The 19,479-nt window shown below is 37.5% G+C and overlaps 1 protein-coding gene across 10 annotated transcripts in view; it reads left to right on the forward strand.

Moving 5' to 3' along the window:
- Window positions 1-19,479, forward strand: part of MAP3K13 (mitogen-activated protein kinase kinase kinase 13) — a 171,341-nt gene that overhangs the window by 100,105 nt on the left and 51,757 nt on the right. For 3 of the 10 annotated variants that reach the window (XM_036933220.2, XM_036933219.2, XM_057500787.1), the window contains exon 2: window positions 1,695-1,891. The exons of the other annotated variants lie outside the window; for them this stretch is intronic. The gene's annotated coding sequence lies outside the window, so the exon portion shown is untranslated. The remainder of the gene's footprint in view (window positions 1-1,694; window positions 1,892-19,479) is intronic. 10 annotated transcript variants of the gene reach the window in all.

Raw genomic sequence — 19,479 nt, forward strand, 5'->3', positions numbered from 1 at the left:
ATATTTCTCCTCTAAAAATTTTCAGCACCTCCAGAGCAGGGATCCACTGTCTTGTTCATCTCTGCAACGTTCTTATTGCTTGATACAAAGCCAGCACCCTCAGTGATTAACAAAAAGTTTGTTGAATCAGTGAATAAGCCGAATAGAAAATATCTGATAAGCAACCACCTTCCTCACAGACATGGGAGATTTTCGGTGTAGTCCTGTGATTTCAGTGGCAAATCTGAAGAGTGCCTTTCTCAGATGGCTGTAGTGAGAACTGGTGGGAGGACATCTGTAAAAGTCCCTGAATATCTTAAAAAACGTGACAGGTCTAAGCTTTAGGTATTTAAGCAGCAAACAAAAGGAAACAGCTGTTTTAGCACTTCTGGCCTGTAATCTCTTTCTAAGAATGATCTCAGCTGCTCTTCAAGGCTTAATGTAAGATCTCAAAAAGAATCCTACCTTTAAATTTTTTATTCAACTTGTAGTTTTTTATTATTTTTATAAACCTGATTCTCTCTACTGGTTTCCTTCTTATTAGAATCATTCCTGTCTTCTGTCATTTATTTTTACCTTGTGCCATCTTTGAAATTATCAGATTTGGAGGAAATAGTCTAAGGCAGCTAAGCCTTTAGCTTGTAGCAGGAGGCAGAAGAAAATAATCAGCCAGTAGAACACCTTGTTTGGCCTGTGCAAGGTTATGCATGCACGTGCATGCAAAATCGTGTCGCTTCTTGCTAGGTTAACTTCTTAGCAGTTTTCATTCTATGGTTAATAATGTCACCTTTTTCTTTTCTGGACATATTTGCAAGTTCATTAAGAATAGATGAAGCAGCTCTGGACCTGTTGTTTGTCTTTCTCACTTGAGGACTTTTTCCCCCAGAGCTTTTAGAGCCCTAAATTCCTTCTAATTGTCAATATTTAAAGTGTGAGAATTTTCCCTGTAATTTCTTGAATTCAGAAATTTGATACGGGATTGGGAGTTCTGAGAGTTGCTTTTGAAAATCAGACAGCGCTATATCCTCTTGCCACAGCAGAGTCCCTTGTCTGGACTGAGAGCTGCCCTTTCTTCAGTCCCTTTTATGGATGGCTGCACTGATAGATGGCTTCTCCTAGGGGGGCTCCATGGATCAGCCCTCTGCCCATTACCGTGTGGCAGGATTATAATTTATAGCCCCAGATGGTGACTCACCACCCCACCACTTCCCATTTACTTCAGTAAAGCACCAGAGGAATTAACTACTAAAATGCTTCCCTCTTTTTAAAATAATTGATGCTATAAAACATTGAAAAAGTAAAATTTCATCAGAATGTGAAGAACATTGTGTGTTATAATACAAAATAAACAACCAAAAAATAAATAAAATAAAATAAAAAATAAACAACCACACAGTCCGGCTTATTTTTCTAGGACTATTTCTGTGTGGAAATGAAGTTTTGAGACACAGATTCTGGTCAGATTCTGAATTTTCATAGGAGGGTATCAGCTCCTTCTTCTTGGTTGATTGTTAAAGCATCTGGTCTACCTGTTACATGAAAACCCAGAATATTTGCATGCCCGGTTCCTGCCAGAGAATAAAGAATAGTTGCTCTATTTTATCGAAAGCCCAAGTGTGACAAATAACGGTCAGAGAAGATTTCTTGAAGCAGATGACCTTCTGGATGAAATCAGACTTTCTAACTGCTATTTTACTTGGAATTTTTTATTGTAGGTGTTGCTTTTCTGGAATACTTAAGAATCTTACCTTATGTGGAGATGGGCTCTAAAAACCGTCCTAGGAAAAATGCTACTGCATTTGCTGTGAGGGTATCGTTGAGGCTCTTTTATCTGCCTCATTTTGTGCAGATCAGAGGAAGAAAGGCCTCTCAAGCCTTAGTACAAGTATAAACTGCTTCCCCTGGACAACTGGTATGTTCTTTTCTTACTTGAATAATTGTGTCTTTCTCTTTAACTGATCCACAAAAAGCTCTGGTCCAAATCTGTACCATCTTTAATAGTTTTTAGTACACAAATTATTTCTGTCTACTGGTTTTTTCTTATTTTCACCTTCACTGATTTATCTATAGTACCATATGCATTTTTGTCAACAGTCTCAAGTCCTTTTGAGAGCAAAGTCCATGTGTCTGTCTCCTAGTATGTATTTGTTTAAATCAATGTAAGAAGTCATACTTATCATATTCAGTCTCAAATAAAACCATAGTATTATCCCTTTTGAATTTTAGTGTTTAACTGTATATGTTTTTGAACTCTTAAGATCTTTAACAGCTCCACAATGTAAACCATGAACAGCATTTATTGGACAGCATGTGGAAGCCAGATGATGCCTGGAAGTCTCACTGTGTAATTTAACCCTGGCTTCTGTGTTGTTTGGCTTCACTGGACTGAGTGTGCATATATAATTATGTGCACATGTGTAAAAAGCCCAGCCCTGATAGGAAAGAGAAGGAGGAACATCATTAGCAGAGATTAGATTTGTCTCTCCAGCTGGGCAATGTGCCTCTGAATTCCAAGGGCTTTCCCCAGTGTAAATTATTAGACTGTACTCAGCTGCTGTCCAATTTTCAATTCCCCTCTGGCTGAACTGCTTTTGCTAATGCTGTTAAGCTGTGGCTCAGGAGACAGAATGTCCTCAGGTACTATATATCTTCTGCGTGTAGAAAGGGAAAGCCTTCCTTCTCCTTATATTCATGTGAGATTAATATACAGTCTTCAAAATCAAAAATAAAAAGGCAAAATAGAAAAAAAGATAAACTGTGTGCCAGATTTCAGCTACATCTAAATGCTTTGGTCATCATTAGTAGACCACAGTAATTCCTCTGTAGCTAAAGTAAATAGGAGTAACCTAATCCAAAGAGTTTAAATTCAGACCAGCGGGGAGTATCTGACTTTAGATCTGCAGCTGTTCTGAAATTGGTGAAGTCTAAACAAATTAACCTCACTTAGCACTTTGAAACAAATACAGGTTCAGGGGCACAGGAGGGTCTTGTCTGAGGTTCTTCAGCAATTAATAGGACACTAGTAATATGAAAATTGCACCTTTTTGACACAGCATGAAGTATAAGACTCAGCATAATATACATATGAGCTGAGTGAGTAGAATTCACAGTTACAGTAAATGATCTGTTTCAGGTTTGCTACTGACAACTAAGGCTCTGTGTATGTTGTACTAATCATAGAGGCATGATTCTCTCTCTGTGTCTTCTCTGTGATTTTATTGCCTAAGATAGCCAATTTCTTGATATACAAAACTAAACAATTTATTCACTCATGATTGGGGAGAATAAGTGAAATGCACAGATAATGTGGGAACTGTAATTAAGTGATTGTTTTAGATCCACTTTTGTGTGTGTGTGTGTGTGTGGTCTATTTTGTTTTTAAATTTTTTATTAAGGTATGATTGGTATACACTCTTATGAAGGTTTCACATGAAAAAACACTGTGGTTACTACATTTACCCATATTATCAAGTCCCCACCCATACCCCAATGCAGTCACTGTCCATCAGTGCAGCAAGATGCCGCAGATTTAGATCCGCTTTTAAAAGTCATTATCAGTTTTTTTCTTACCAACCCTATTAACAAGTAGCAGAATTGTCTGACCTGAGTGTTTTCCCCCTCCTTTCATTGCTTTTTCTTTGGCAAAAGTCTTAATATGCTGAGGAATAGGACTAAAACATAAAGAACAAGGAAATCAGAGAGCACTGGGATCATCCACTGATAATTTCCAGGACTGTAAAATGCTTAGCACAGTACCTTGGCACTCAGCCACCATCACCAGTATTATCAGTAGCAGAGCAGCTATACTTACAGGCTGCCTAAGTGGTGCCTAAATAGTAGCCTAAGTATTGCCTCCACTTAAGATTAAATACTGCATGTAATAGTGATAGGAACTTATTACTTTACCTCCTATTAATGATGACTTTATGAGGAGGGTAAATTTTAAACACAGAAGATTAAGAAGAGAGAGATTCGTTTTCAGTAAGCAGAAGAATGGCATTATAAGCACAGGTGGAGGAGCTGGCACTTCTCTAAGAAGGGTTCTTTGATAGTCACCATTGCCAGTGAAGGCAAAGAAGAAAGCACACTGGTAGGGTGACATAAAATCTGGGGGGTCAGTTGGTGGCAGAAGTTCACACTTGAATGTGAGAGATGCTTTACACACACAAAGCCTTGAAAACTAAGTGGATTAGCATTAATAGTTAAGAGTTGGCAATCAGGCCAGCTTCACAGGGATGTGACCTGTGCTTGATTTAATACTCTGCTGCCCGTATCTTGAAATTCTTAATAGTTCTTGAACAAAGGGTCTTGCATTTTCACTTTGTCACTAGTCCTGCAAATTTTATAGCCAGTCCTATATTAGCAATATATAAAATTGTCCTAAGCCCTTAGGTGGTGTTTGTACTGCTAGTGCCTCTCAGCATGTTGGACACTTCCTGTGGCATGCCCCCTTTTGCTCCAAGGCCAGCATGTTTTTTCCTTCCTGGCTACTGTTAGATTTCTGGAAGTGGCTCTGAAGGATGTGTTTATGCCAATGAATGACTTAAGGGAAACTGCCTCAATTTTATGCCCCAAAGCAATGCTATTTCACTAATAAGGTGTATGTAGTATACATTACTTAATGTAATAGCATGGTTTCAGAAACTACATATATTGCTTATTCCAATTACTATGGTCTTGAACAAACCATTGCATAAGTAATGAGCAGTGGTTTTTATGAAGCCACATTCTTCTGATTGGAGAAAAGAGACTTCTTAGCATCCACATGATGTGACATCACGCTGTAGTTACAGCTGTGTTCATCACTGCTGTCCATGCACCTTATGTGCCAGGTATTCCACACTGCTTGTTGTTCCTGGAAAAGGCCATTTGTTCTCTCTCTTCCTTTTTTTTTTTTGGTGTCATTAGTACACAATCACATGAGCAACACTGTGGTTTTACTAGATTCCCCCTATTATCAAGTCTGTACCACATGCCCCATTACAGTCACTCTCCATCAGAGTAGTAAGATGCTTAGAGTCACTACTTGTCTTCTCTGCACTATACTGCCTTCTCCGTGCCCCCCATCTGCCTAAATTATGTGTGCTAATTGTAATGCCCCTTATTCCCCTTCTCCCTCCCTTCCCACCCACCTTCCCCAGCCCCTTTCCTTTTGGTAACTGTTAGTCCATTCTTGGGTTCTGTGAGTCTGCTGCTGTTTTGTTCCTTCAGTTTTTGCTTTGTTCTTATGCTCCACAGATGAGTGAAATCATTTGGTACTTGTCTTTCTCAGCCTGGCTTATTTCACTGAGCATAATACCCTCTAGCTCCATCCATGTTGTTGCAAAGGGTAGGATTTGTTTTCTTCTTATGGCTGAATAATATTCCATTGTGTATATATACCACATCTTTTTTATCCATTCATCTACTGATGGACACTTATGTTGCTTCCATTTCTTGGCTATTGTAGATAGTGCTGTGATAAACATAGGGGTACATATGTCTTTTTGAAACTGGGCTCCTGCATTCTTAGGGTAAATTCCTAGGAGTGGAATTCCTGGGTCAAATGGTATTTCTATTTTTAGTTTTTTGAGGAACCTCCAAACTGCTTTCCACAATGGTCGAACTAGCTTACATTCCCACCAGCAGTGTAGGAGGGTTCCCCTTTCTCCACATCCTCGCCAGCATTTGTTGTTCCTAGTCTTTTCTGTGTTGGCCATCCTAACTGGTGTGAGGTGATATCTCACTGTGGTTTTAATTTGCATTTCCCTGATAATTAGTGATGTGTAGCATCTTCTTCATGTGCCTGTTGGCCATCTGAATTTCTTCTTTGGAGAAGTGTCTGTTCATGTCCTCCACCCATTTTTTAATAGGGTTATTTGCTTTTTGGGTGTTAAGGCATGTGAGTTCTTTATATATTTGGATGTTAACCCCTTGTTGGATATGTCATTTACAAATACGTTCTCCCATACTGTAGGATGCCTTTTTGTTCTGCTGATGGTGTCCTTTGCTGTACAACCATTTGTTTTCTTGTCCTCATTTTTTTCCTTAGGAAATTTTATTTGACAAGAATGACTGCTTCCTCCAAATAGCACCCCTGCTTCCCTGTCCACCACCTTCCTCCTCTGGTGTCTCTTACTCTTCCTTCAGGGTCCACTTGGTGGCTCGAATGTTTCTTCCTCTGTGAAGTTGTTGCTGATCGTCTCCATCAGCATTAGTTGTTGTACCCCCTGCCATGCCAGGGCTTCTCAGCTCTCGGAGGCTCACTGAATCTGGCCTTGCATTGTAGTTAGTTATTCACTTGCCTGTCTGACACCAAGATTGTACACTCTTTGGAGGCAGGACTGTCTGATCTGTCTATTCCATTATCCACGGCACCGTAACACAACATCTGACATATTCTCAGTGCATATTTACTGAGTGAGTGTCTTAGTCTGTTTGGGCTGCAGTAACAAAAAACCACAGACAGTGTAGCTTATTAACAACAGAAATTTATTGCTCACAGTTCTGGAGGCTGAAAAGTCTGAGATCAGGGTACCAGCATGGTTGGACAAGAGGTCTCCTGGTTGCAGACTTCTTGTTGTATTCTCACATGGCAGAAGAGCAAGGGATCTCTCTGGAGCCTTTTCTAAGGGCAGTAATCCCATACATGAGGGCTCCACCTTCATGATCTAATTGCCTCCCAAAGGTCCTACCTTTGGGGATTAGGATTTGAACATGTGGATTTGGGAGAGACACAAACATTCAGACCATAGCAGAGTGAAGTGGAAGGACTACTCTAGTTCCTTTATAGTATTACCTGTGTGTTTAAAGCACTTGGTTGCAATTCCCTAAAGTAAAACAACCAGTTGACAGCAGTTGAGCTTGTTGAAAATAGGAGTGACTTTGAGAGTCATTTGTGCAAGAGAGAATTAATGAAAGGAGGCCTGTCGTTGGGGATGAGACACCCTAGAATCGTTAAGATATAGTGACCTTGGGTAAAAGTAGTGAGAGTACAGTAGTGGAATAGTTCAAAAAGATTGGAGAGCCCCAGAGTAGTCAGGAAAAATTACCCAAAACAGTTTGAAGTCAGAGAAACAGGAAGCCTTAAGGTACTACTTGACTCTCAGTTTAGCCATCCCTAGCCAGCAATTTAGTTCTCAACTTTTCCTTTTGTAGTACCTTCCTTTAATTAAATTATACTGCCATGTCAAGAAAGAGCTTGAAATAAAGCCAGACCTATTTAGGAGTAAGATAAGTACATTTTTGTTCTACTACTTTGACTCTCAAACCAAATCCCAGCTATTGTGAAAGGTGCCTTTTCTCTTGATTCTGCTTAGGCTGTAAGGAGAGAGAGGGGGAAAAAGAGAACAAATCAGATTAATGAATATGCTTGAGTTAAAAAATAATCAGACTTCTCTTTCCCTTCTCTGTGAGCACAGCCAATCATGCCTTTGATTTTGTCCCATGAGCTTAGACATATGTGGGCTAAAGGAAGAAGCCACTAATCCCCAAACCTGGATTGTCCAAGATAGTTTAAGTGGGTTTATGTCTAGTTAACCTGTGTAAGTGGTGGACAATCCTAGCTCTATTGTCATTTCAGTGCCTATGAGAAGAAGACCATTAGGTAGACTATTAGGACTCTATTTAATGGCATTTAATTATTTATTTCCCTCATAGGTGTTTAACATTTTATTTTAATATTTTACATTTTGGTGCTCAGTTCATTTCAGTCCAGTGAGGTTGAATGGAAACCCCATTGCAAAACCCATTCTCACTAATCTACTTATTTTTTTTGCTGGGCGAATAAGAGAGGGATCTGTGGAAAAACCCTTCCAATGAAAGTTGGGAATTATAGTGGAGTGGGATCATCCCAGAAGAGATGTGGGGTATATTCCCACAAAATTCTTAACAGGTAAAATAAAGTTTGCAAATTAAAATTGAAAGCATGCATGGAAAGGGAAGAAAATCATAATAGGACAATAGAAATTCTAAGGATTTTATGGGGAGGGCACTTTGATTTGCCCTCATAAATGAGGGAAAGGATACATGAGTTTATATGTATATATCTGTGAACCCTCAGATATATGTGAACCCTCAGGATATAACTGATTTCTCCTTCCTTAACCATTTTCTGCCACCAGACCCTGGATCTTTACCTCAACCTTGAACTCAGTACTGATTCTGGAGTGGGAAAAATCTAGAGATGGCTTTTAATTCTAAGGACATGTAGCATTGACTGCTAAATTCTTACCTCATTTTATTCTCTAGATTCACACTTATTAACTTTGATTTAGAAACACTCAAAGTTATCTCTATCTAGGATATAAAAATATTTCAATAAAAAATTAATTCTAATGTAGATACAAATGGAAAATTATAACTGTAAAACAGTGTGCTATAGCTTATATAGCCAAGGGGACGTTGTCTTTATCAAAGGCATCCTAGTGAAAGTGTAAGGAAAAGCATAAGTGTCCTTAGAACATTGATAGTTTCCAAGGAGCCTGTTGGAAAGCTATTGATGTGTGCTGGCCATTCTACCATTACTCAGGACAGCTTGGGAACTTTGCCTTCAGAATGCCTTTTTTAGATCTCAGTCCTGGAGTTAGGGAAAGAAAAGCTCAAGTCGCTCCCCTTTCCTCCAACCCTGCCCTGTTAACCATTGTTCTGTTTTCTGTCCTTGTGGTTTTATCTTTTCTATAAATGGGTTTCATATGAATGCAGTCAGACAGTATATAGCCTTTTGTTTGGCTTTAGTCTCTCAGCATAGCGCATTTAAGATTCATCCATGTCGTTGCATGCTGTATCTATTTTTTTTTAATTTGCCCTACTTGCATCATAGTGTGGTTTGGTATGGAGAGGGAGAGAACCAGAGATAAAATGTTTGTGTTCCATCTACCACATTTAACTAGAAATCTTAACAATCTTAGAAAAAAAACAGGAAGTGTGAGTTTAGAGTGAAATATTCCTGTTTTGCAGTTGAAATTAAATTTATTTTGGGTGAGAAATGCCAAGACTACAGAGAGAAGCCATTTGAAGATTTCAGGGTCTTGGTTATAGTAAGCACTCAGTAAAATGCCTATCAGGATTTTTAAAATTATTCTTTTTATTACTGAGGTATAATTGATATATAACATTATATTAGTTTCACGTGTGCAACGTGATGATTTTGATATTTGTATACAAAGTATACCTTTCGAAATGATCACCACAATAAGTCTAGTTAACATCCATCACCATATATAGTTACAAAAAATTTTTTTTCTTGTGATAACTTTCAAGATTTACTGTCTCAACAACTTTCAAATATACAAGACAGTATTGTTAACTCTAGTCACCATGATGTTCATTACATCCCCAAGATTTATTTATTTTATAACTGGAAGTTTGTGCCTTTTGACACCCTTACCCACCCCGCTTCACCCTGCTTCTGGTAACTACCAGTCTGTTCTGTTCTCTGTTTTCTGCATATATGAGCTGTTTTAGGGGGTTTGTTACACTCCAACTTAAATTTAAAAAATACAGTATTTATATTTCTGTCTGACTTATTTCACTTAGCTTAATACCCTCAAGATCCTTTCATGTTGTCACAAATGGCAAGATTTTATTCTTTTATATGGCTGAGTAATATTCCATCATGTATATATACCACATTTCTTTATCCATTCATTCATCAATAGTCACATAGGTTGTTTCCATGTATTGGTTCTTATAAATAAAGGATGCCTGTGAGTTTTATTTGCATCTACAAAAACCCCAAAAGGTGTATTATCTCCAATGTATAAATGAGATATTTCTATAACTTGTTGGAAGACTTCACAGCTGGTAAGTGGCAGAAGTAGGATTAAAATAAGGTCTTTCCAACTTGAAATCCCATTGCTTTCCTATTACAGCACATCATAAACATAGTGAACATGGGAAAATAACTATTTTTAATATATTGGGCTTGGTCCTATTCAGTACAGTGCTAGAAAATGGCAGGTTATTCACTGATGAAATTTGCTCAATGTACTACTTATGGCCAACTCTCTACTGTATTGGGCACCATCAGAAAGGGGTCTAGCAATGAAATAGAAAACAGTATCCTCTCCTGTAATTCACAACCAAGGGGCATGGACATTTGGAGCATAATTCTGAGTGGTAAACTTAAGGAAAAATGAAGTGAAGTTGGAGATGGGTCCAAGGCAGTTGAAATGATTCAAGGGATGTATGGGTCCTGCCTTAGGAATGCAAGCTGCATCTTTTTTTTTTTTAACTATTGAAAAATTTAATAACTTGGATGAATCTCCTGGGAATTACACTGAGTGAAAAAAGCCAATCCCAAAGGTTATATGCTGTATGATTTCATTTATGTAATATTCTTTAAATGACAAAATTATAGAATTAAATTAACTGGTTAGTGGTTGACAGAAATTAGGTAGGGAAGTGGGAATGGTTATACAAGGCCAGTGAGGGATCCTTCTGGTGATGGACTTACTGTGTCTTGACTGGCTATAAATACACAAAACTACCTATGTGATTAAATGCATAGAACTAAATACACACATACAAACATACCCATGAGGACAAGCAAAACTGGGACATCTGAATAAGTTCAGTATCAATACCAGTGTCCTGGTTGTGATATTTTAATATAGTTTCATAAGATGCTACCACTGGGAAAAACTGGGTAATAGGTACATGGGATCTCTTTGCATTACTTCTTACAGCTGTATGTGACTACAGTGTTGTGAATAACAAAATAAAAAGTTTATTTAAAAAGTTGATTGTTTTATATTTATATATAGACATTTATATGCATATACACACAAATGTGTATTAAATCTATTTCATATTTAGTAATTTAAATGAAAGCAGAACTTCTGGGTTTTTTTCCAATATAAGAAATGGTTTATTGTGTGCTAAGGGGTTTTAAGTTGTACAAAAATATTTGCCTCTGAGTCATCCCAAATAGCCCTGATTACTGAGATTTTATTTGTACTTGATTTAGTTATTCTTATGACTTCCTTTGCTGTCTATTTTCCCTTGATCTACAACTTTTTTTTTTTGAGAGGGCATCTCTCATATTTATTGATCATATGGTTGTTAACAACAATAAAATTCTGTATAGGGGACTCAATGCACAATCATTAATCAACCCCAAGCCTAATTCTCAACAGTCTCCAATCTTCTGAAGCATAATGAACAAATTTTTACATGGTGAACAAGTTCTTACATAGTGAATAAGTTCTTACATGGTGAACAGTGCAAGGGCAGTCATCACAGAAACTTTCGGTTTCGATCACGCATCATGAACTATAAACAATCAGGTCAATTATGATTATTCGTTTGATTTTTATACTTGATTTATATGTGAATCCCACATTTCTCCCTTATTATTATTATTATTATTATTTTTAATAAAATGCTGAAGTGGTAGGTAGATGCAAGATAAAGGTAGAAAACATAATTTAGTGCTGTCAGAGGGCAAATGTAGATGATCAGGTGTGTGTGCCTATAGACTAAGTATTAATCCAAGCTAGACAAGGGCAACAAAACATCCACGGATGCAGAAGATTTCTCTCAAAACAGGGGGGGTGAGGTTCTAAGCCTCACCTCTGTTGATCCCCAATTTCTCACCTGATGGCCCCCCTGTGACTGTGCCTGTCTTAGGTTGTTCCTCCCTTGAGGAATCTTACCCATCTCTGGCTAACCAGTCATCTTCTGGGGCCATTGTATGTTTATTATTTTTTAACATTTAGAATAAATATTTAATATTTATTGATGTTCTTCCTTGTCATCCTCATCTTGGGCAGAGGGGGCTTACCAAGAATCCTTTAGTAGTCTACTAATTTCAGCTATATGTTGTGAGTAGTAATGGAAACTACCCCAGTGAATAATTACATAATAGGTTTGGATTGCTCTCTTGCACAAAGTCAAATTCACATTCCAAAACAGTGACGAGACAGGTAAAAAATGATTGATCGTTGCCAATTTCAAATTTCTACTTTTGGTAAAGCCCAAAATGTTCATTCTAGTCATATGTTTTCTAGGGTATCATCTTGACTGAATCATTACCTTAAAAAATTAAAACTCAGGACTACTACTATGAGCAAAACAATGTTAAGTAAGGAGAAATGTAAAAAAGTCTAGAGCAATCAATTCTTTTCAATTAGTTCCCAATTAATATTGGACTATGGACCCAGGTCTAGAGTTCCTTGCTCCTCCTGGAGTTTTTAGCCTGGTTATCTGTAATACAGGCTTTGAGAAGTGACCAGAACTGTTGGTATTTTGGTAGAAACTTCTGGTCCTGTTCACTCCTCCCTCCACCAGCCCTCCCATGATGGGTAACTTCAAGGAAGGGTGAATATGAGAATAGCAGTAATCCCATTTCAATTTTAAAATTATCTACAAAAGACTATTAAAACTACTTAGGTCTTTGAAAATTACTCCTTTGGTTCTTCTGGTGATTTTGGACACCTGGCTATGTTTCCTTGGAAAAATCCTTAAAAATTTTTTTTCATTAATCCTGATGAATCATCAATTAGGATGAGTTGTACCAATTTCATTCACAGGTATTACTAAAATTTGGTAGCAAACCTGTTATTTTAAAGGAAGTAATAGAGATCTATGCATTTAGCAAATCCTCATGTACAAAGGAAAGCCACAGTCTTTATTAAATCTCACTATAAACAATTCTAATAATGTGAATAATGCATATAAAACACTGCTGTCTAATAGAACTTTCTATGGTGATGGAAATGTTCTATTTTGCACTCTCCAATATGATTGCCACTAGGCACATGTGGTCCTTGAAGCAATTGAAACAAACTAGTGCAGCTGAGGAATTGAATTTTTTATTTTATTTTATTTTATTTTAATGAATTTTAAATTAAATAGACACATGACTAGGAGCCACTAGATTGGACACTGTGGCTAGAGAGGTTTATTGTTAAAATGAAGTAAAACCTACAGACAGTGGACATATTTTAGAATTCTCCACTTATTATTTCTTGCTAGGAACTTTACCTTACATCCTAAACATAGAACGTAAGTTTGAGGTAAGATTTTAGTCTAGTCCATGTTTTGCTGACTTAACATTTCTTAATTAAATAGACACCCATTATAATATTGACAGAAGAATATTATGACTGAGGGCATGCGCTTGGCCTCTGACTCACGCTGAGGCTCTGGAAATGGAGTGGAACTGGGCTCAACTCCTGTATTTATTAATTAGTAGCTGTAGGTGAGTTATTTAAACTCTCTGTGCCCCAATATCTTTATCACTCATTATCAGGGGTAATAACAGTACTCTTCTCAAAGGATTGATGTGAGGAGTACAGAGACTAGTACAGGAAAAGTGTTTAGAGGAGTGACTGGCAGTAATCTCAGTAAATGTTAGCTGTTATTATTAATGTATTGTTTGTCATTGCTCTGTGTGTGTGTGTGTGTGTGTGTGTGTGTGTGTGTGTGTGTGTGTGTGTGTATTAGGTTCTTTCATCCCAAAAGTAAGTTTATCATGTTCTATCAGTCCTCTACTAGGTGCTGAGGCTAGATAAGGAGGGAGAGAGGAAGGGACAAGGTACAGAGATAAATAAAAAACTTGGGTTCCACTCCTAGTGAATTTACAGACTAATGAGAGTGAGTTATTTCTCTTAAAAAATAGAAGCCATGACCTAGTCGTGCTCCCTCCAATTCTAACAGTCTATGATTCTCTCATTCCTAAGCAAGACAAAAAAAACAATGCAAGGGTGGCAGAAGGACCCTTGATGAATTCTTGCCCGCCAAGCACACGGAGGACTTGCCCAGGAACCGGATGTAGGATCTGCAATGTTATGGGAAATTTCAAATATATCATTGGAAATCTGTACCAGTGCTCTTCAGGAGCTCTCTTGTACCAAGCTGACAATGTGTTATTTGGTTTTAATGTTATATAGTATAAAATAAGGGCAGAATATATTCATATCTCTGCTTTAATTACATTTTACTGTCCAAGCAAAAGTCCAAATACTGACAGTAAATTTAATGGGAAAAGAGAACCTTCATAGTATAATTTCATTCAAAGTATTTTCCCTCCTCTCTCATTTGCTTAAAGTCATGAACAGAAGCTCCTGACAGCAGAACCAACCAGTTCTCACCAAGCAGAACATTGTCCACCACCTCCCTATGGCTGGCATGTATTTTAATAGCAACAGCTAGCATCAGGATACTACTTCACAACTTAAGAAGCACTTTCATCCATTTTCTCATTTAATACTCACATAAATCCTATGAGGATGCCCATTTTTCAGAAGCCATGTATAGCAAGCTGCCTCCACTATAAGTATTTTATCACAATATGTATATCATTTACTTTTCACCGATGAAAGTTTTTTGGGAACATATCATATAGTATTTAGACTCATGGATGATCTAAATAGAATTTTACATATCTAGAGGGAAAAATATTCCCTCTAGTTTAGCCCAAGTAGAAAGAACAGTTGCCCAGTGGATATCCAACTGCAATAGAGCCCATGACTGTCACCGGAGTTCGAATTTTCTCACCAAACCAAAAGATCCAGAAGCCAGAGGTAGGCCTCTTAGTAGCAGGGCTCAGCTTTGCAGGTTGCATTTCCAGCTTTGGCCAGTATGTCTCTGCCTTGAATTGCAGGATCTCCAGTATTGGGTGCTTAGGATCAGATCCACTTTCTCTCCTCAAAACATCCTGTTCTGTGCCTCTAGAGGTTGACTTCTATGGACTGCATCAATGGACTTCTTGCCCTCTAACTTTCTATTGAGTTTGACCAGTGGGAGGCACCTGCAGGACCTCAGGAAGCAGGAGGAGAGTGAGGTTGGAGTTCAGTACTACTTCCCCTGCTCCCTCCCTATCAGGTCATACCACATTGGTTGTATTCCTCCATTAAGGGCCACAGCTCTTGGTGGACAACCTTCTTCTATGGCTATGCTTTCCAGGTTCTGGTAATCATTCTTTCTCCTCCTGTTAAGAGCCTCTTGGCTGTTATAACTCTGGGGCATAGCACCACTTCTGTTGCTTTTCCTGCCCCTACTTTTGTAAGAATTCTCCTATTAAACTCTCCCCATTTACCCCATTTGAGTGCCATCTATTTCTTGCCAGGACCTAGGCTGATACAGGGGGTCCTACAGCAACTTCAGTGATAGTGCCAGCTTCTGCAGCCAGCTCTTCATACAGGTGTGTCTACGCAGACTTCAGAAAATCTTTATTCAGAAAAATGTTTATATACAGCATAAAAAATTTCCTTTAGTTTAATCCCTAGTACATTTAGAATATAAATTAATCTCTAATCAGATTCTGCTTATTTTATTTTTAGAAACACACCTAGTCTACAAAGAAAGCTATACATGACAGTAAATGAGTGTAATTACTATATGTGTTAATAACATATTTATTAGAAATAATTATTAAAACTGTTTGTATCTCCCAACATCTATATATCTTTAAACACATCCAGAAAATTTTTTTTGCAAACTTGACAAGGCAGAGAAACTACAAAAGTACTCAGAGTGGGCTAAGGGCCTGGGCCCAATGAAAAGTAATTTCATACCCTGCAGGCTAGGCCATTGCTTATTTCTGGACTAAGCTGCTCAACTTAACCTCTTGGAAATAAGAGGTTTTTCATTATAAAATGGAGAAAGCTATTCTTTGGGACAACTTTTAGGTTGTCTTTTTCCATGGTTATATCCCTGAAATAACCAAAGACAAATGTGTTTTAAAGTATATGTTCTCACAGATGGCCTAATCACTGGGACCAAAGTCCTCCCTCCCTCCCCTCCCCCACCACAGCCCTCCAAGAATTTTCCATTATATTACCCCAGAGTTTAAAAATCCTCCTGCTTTGAGTTGCAATACTTGTATCAGACAGAAATTATTTCAAAACAAAGAAAGTAACAAGAGACAAAGGAAAACATTACAGAATGATAAAGGGGTCAGTCCAACAAGAGGATATAACCATTATAAATATCTATGTACCCAACATTGAAGCACCCAATTATGTGAAACAAATACAGAATTAAAGGGGGAAATAGAATACAGTGCATTCGTTTTAGGAGACTTCAACACACCACTCACTCCAAAGGACAGATCAACCAGACAAAAAATAAGTAGGGAGACAGAGGCACTGAACAACACATTAGAACAGATGGATCTAACAGATCTCCACAGAACACTCCACCCAAAAGCAACAGGATACAGATTCTCCTCAAGTGCACATGGAATATTTTCCAGAATAGATCACATACTAGGACACAAAGAGAGCCTCAATAAATTCAGAAGGATTGAAATTGTGCCAACCAGCTTCTCAGACAACAAGGTATCTAGAAATAAACTACACAGAGAAAGCAAAAAGCCAACAAACACATGGAGGCTTCACAACATGCTCCCAAATAATTCATGGGTCAATGTTTGAATAAAAACAGAAATCAAACACTATATGGAGACAAATGAAAACAACAACTCAACACCCCAAAATTGGTGGGACGCAGGGAAGGCAGTTCTAAGAGAAAAGTATATAGTAATACAGGCTTACCTCAAGAAAAAAAAACAATCCCAGTGAACAGTCTAAACTCAAAATTAATGAAACTATGAAAAGAACAAAGGAGGCCCAAAGTCAGTAGAAGAAGAGACATAATAAAGATCAGAGCAGAAATAAATAAGTTGAAAAGAATAAAATAATAGGAAGAATCAATGAAACAAGGAGCTGATTCTTTGAGAAAATAAAAAAAATAGATAAACCCCTAGCAAGGCTTATCAAGAAAAAAAGAGAGTCTACACACAATAACAGCATCAGAAATGAGAAGGAAAAATCACTATGGACACCACAGAAATACAAAGAATTATTAGAAAATACTATGAAAAATTATATGCTAACAAATTGGATAACCTAAAAGAAATGGACAACTTTCTAGAAAAATACAACCTTCCAATGCTGATGCAGGAAGAAACAGAAAATCTGAACAAATTACCAGCAATGAAATTGAATTGGTAATCAAAAAACTACCTAAGAACAAGACTTCACTGCTGAATTTTACCAAATATTTAGAGAAGACCTAATACCCATCCTCCTTAAAGTTTTCCAAAAAGTAGAAGAGGGAATACTTCCAAACTCATTCTATGAAGCCAACATCACTCTAATACCAAAACCAGGCAAAGACACCACAAAGAAATAAAATTACAGACCAATATCCCTGGTGAACAAAGATGCAAAAATCCTCAACAAAACGTTTACCAGAACAAATTCAAAAATGCAACAAAAAGATAATCCATGACCAAGTGGGGTTATTCCAGGGATGCAAGGATGGTACAATATTCTTAAATCCATCAACATCATCCACCACATCAACAAAAAGGACAAAACCACATGATCATCTCCATAGATGCTGAAAAAGCATTTGGCAAAAGTCAACATCCATTCATGATAAAACTCTCAACAAAATGGGTATAGAGGGCAAGTACCTCAACATAATAAAGGCCATACATGACAAACCCACAGCAAACATCATTCTTAACAGCAAAAAGCTGAAAGCTTTTCCTCTAAGACCAGGAACAAGACAAGGATGCCCACTCTCACCACTTTTATTCAACATAGTACTGGAGGTTGTATCCATGGCAATCAGGCAATGCAAAGAAATAAAAGGTATCCAGATTGGTAAGGAAGAAATTAAACTGTCATTGTTTGCAGATGACATGATATTGTACATAAAACCCTAAAGAATCCACCCCAAAACTACTAGAATTAATAACTGAATTCAGCAAAGTTGCAAGATACAAAATTAATACACAGAAATCTGTTGCATTCCTATACACTAACGATGAACTAGCAGAAAGAGAAATCAGGAAAGCAAATCCATTTATAATTGCATCAAAAGAATAAAATGCCTAGAAATAAACCTAACAAAGGAAGTGAAAGACCTATACCCTGAAAACTACAAGACACTCATGAGAAAAATTAAAGAAGCTACCAGTAAATGGAAACACATCCTGTGCTCATGGATAGGAAGAATTAATATTGTCAAAATGGCCATCCTGCCTAAAGCAATCTACAGATTCAATGCAATGCCTATCAAAATACCAACAGCATTCTTCAACGAACTGGAACAAATTGTTCTAAAATTCATGTGGAACCACAAAAGACCCTGAATAGCCAAAGCAATCCTGAGAAGGAAGAACAAAGCAGGAGGGATTACACTACCCAAATTCAAGCTCTACTACAAAGCCACCTTAATCAAAATAATTTGGTACTGGCATAAAAGCAGGCCCATAGACCAGTGGAACAGAATAGAGGGCCCTGATATAAATGCAAACATATACAGCCAATTAATATATGATAAAGGAGCCATGGATATACAATGGGAAAATGACAGCTTCTTCAACAACAGGTGTTGGCAAAACTGGACAGCTACATGTAAGAGGATGAAACTGGATTATTGTCTAACTCCATATACAAAAGTAAACTCAAAATGGATCAAAGACCTGAATGTAAGTTGTGAAAGCACAAAACTCTTAGAAGAAAACATAGGCAAAAATCTCTTGAATATAAACATGAGCAATTTTTTACTGAATACATATCCTCAGGTAAGGGAAACAAAAGCAAAAATGAACAAATGGGACTACATCAAACTAACAGCTTCTGTACAACAAAGGACACAGTCAGTAGAACATCCTACAGTTTGGGAGAATATATTCATAAATGACATATCTGATAAGGGGTTAACATCCAAAATATATAAAGAATTCACACACCTCAACACCCAAAAAGCAAATAACCTGACTGAAAAATGGGCAGAGGATCTGAATAGACACTTCTCCAGAGAAGAAATTCACATAGTCAACAAACACATGAAAAGATACTCCACATTACTAATTATCAGGGAAATGCAAATTAAAACCACAACAAGATAGCACCGTACACCAGTTAGGATGGCCACCATCCAAAAGACAAAGAACAACAAATGCTGGCAAGGGTGCGGAGAAAGGGGAACCCTCCTACACCATCGGTGGGAATGTAAATTAGTTCAACCATTGTGGGAAGCAATATGGAGGTTCCTCAAAAATCTAAAAATAGAAATACCATTTGACCCAGGAATTCCACTCTTAGGAATTTACCCAAAGAAAACAAGATCCCAGATTTAAAAAGACAAGCGATTACTGTCTAACTCCATACACAAAAGTAAACTTGAAATGGATCAAAGACGTGAATGTAAGTCATGAAACCATAAAACTCTTAGAAGAAAACATAGGCAAAACTCTCTTGAATATAAACATGAACTTCTCCATGAACATATCTCCACAGCAAGGGAAACAAAAGCAAAAATGAACAAGTGGGACTATATCAAACTAAAAAGCTTCTGTACAGCAAAGGACACCATCAGTAGAACAAAAAGACATCCTACAGTATGGGAGCATATATTCGTAAATGACATATCCAATAAGGGGTTGACATCCAAATTATATAAAGAGCTCATGCACGTCAACAAACAAAAAGCAAATAATCCGATTAAAAAATGGGCAGAGGATCTGAACAGACATTTCTCCAAAGAAGAAATTCA

The sequence above is a fragment of the Manis pentadactyla genome, chromosome 1 (genome assembly GCF_030020395.1).
Source record: "Manis pentadactyla isolate mManPen7 chromosome 1, mManPen7.hap1, whole genome shotgun sequence".
Classification (NCBI taxonomy): Eukaryota; Metazoa; Chordata; class Mammalia; order Pholidota; family Manidae; genus Manis; species Manis pentadactyla.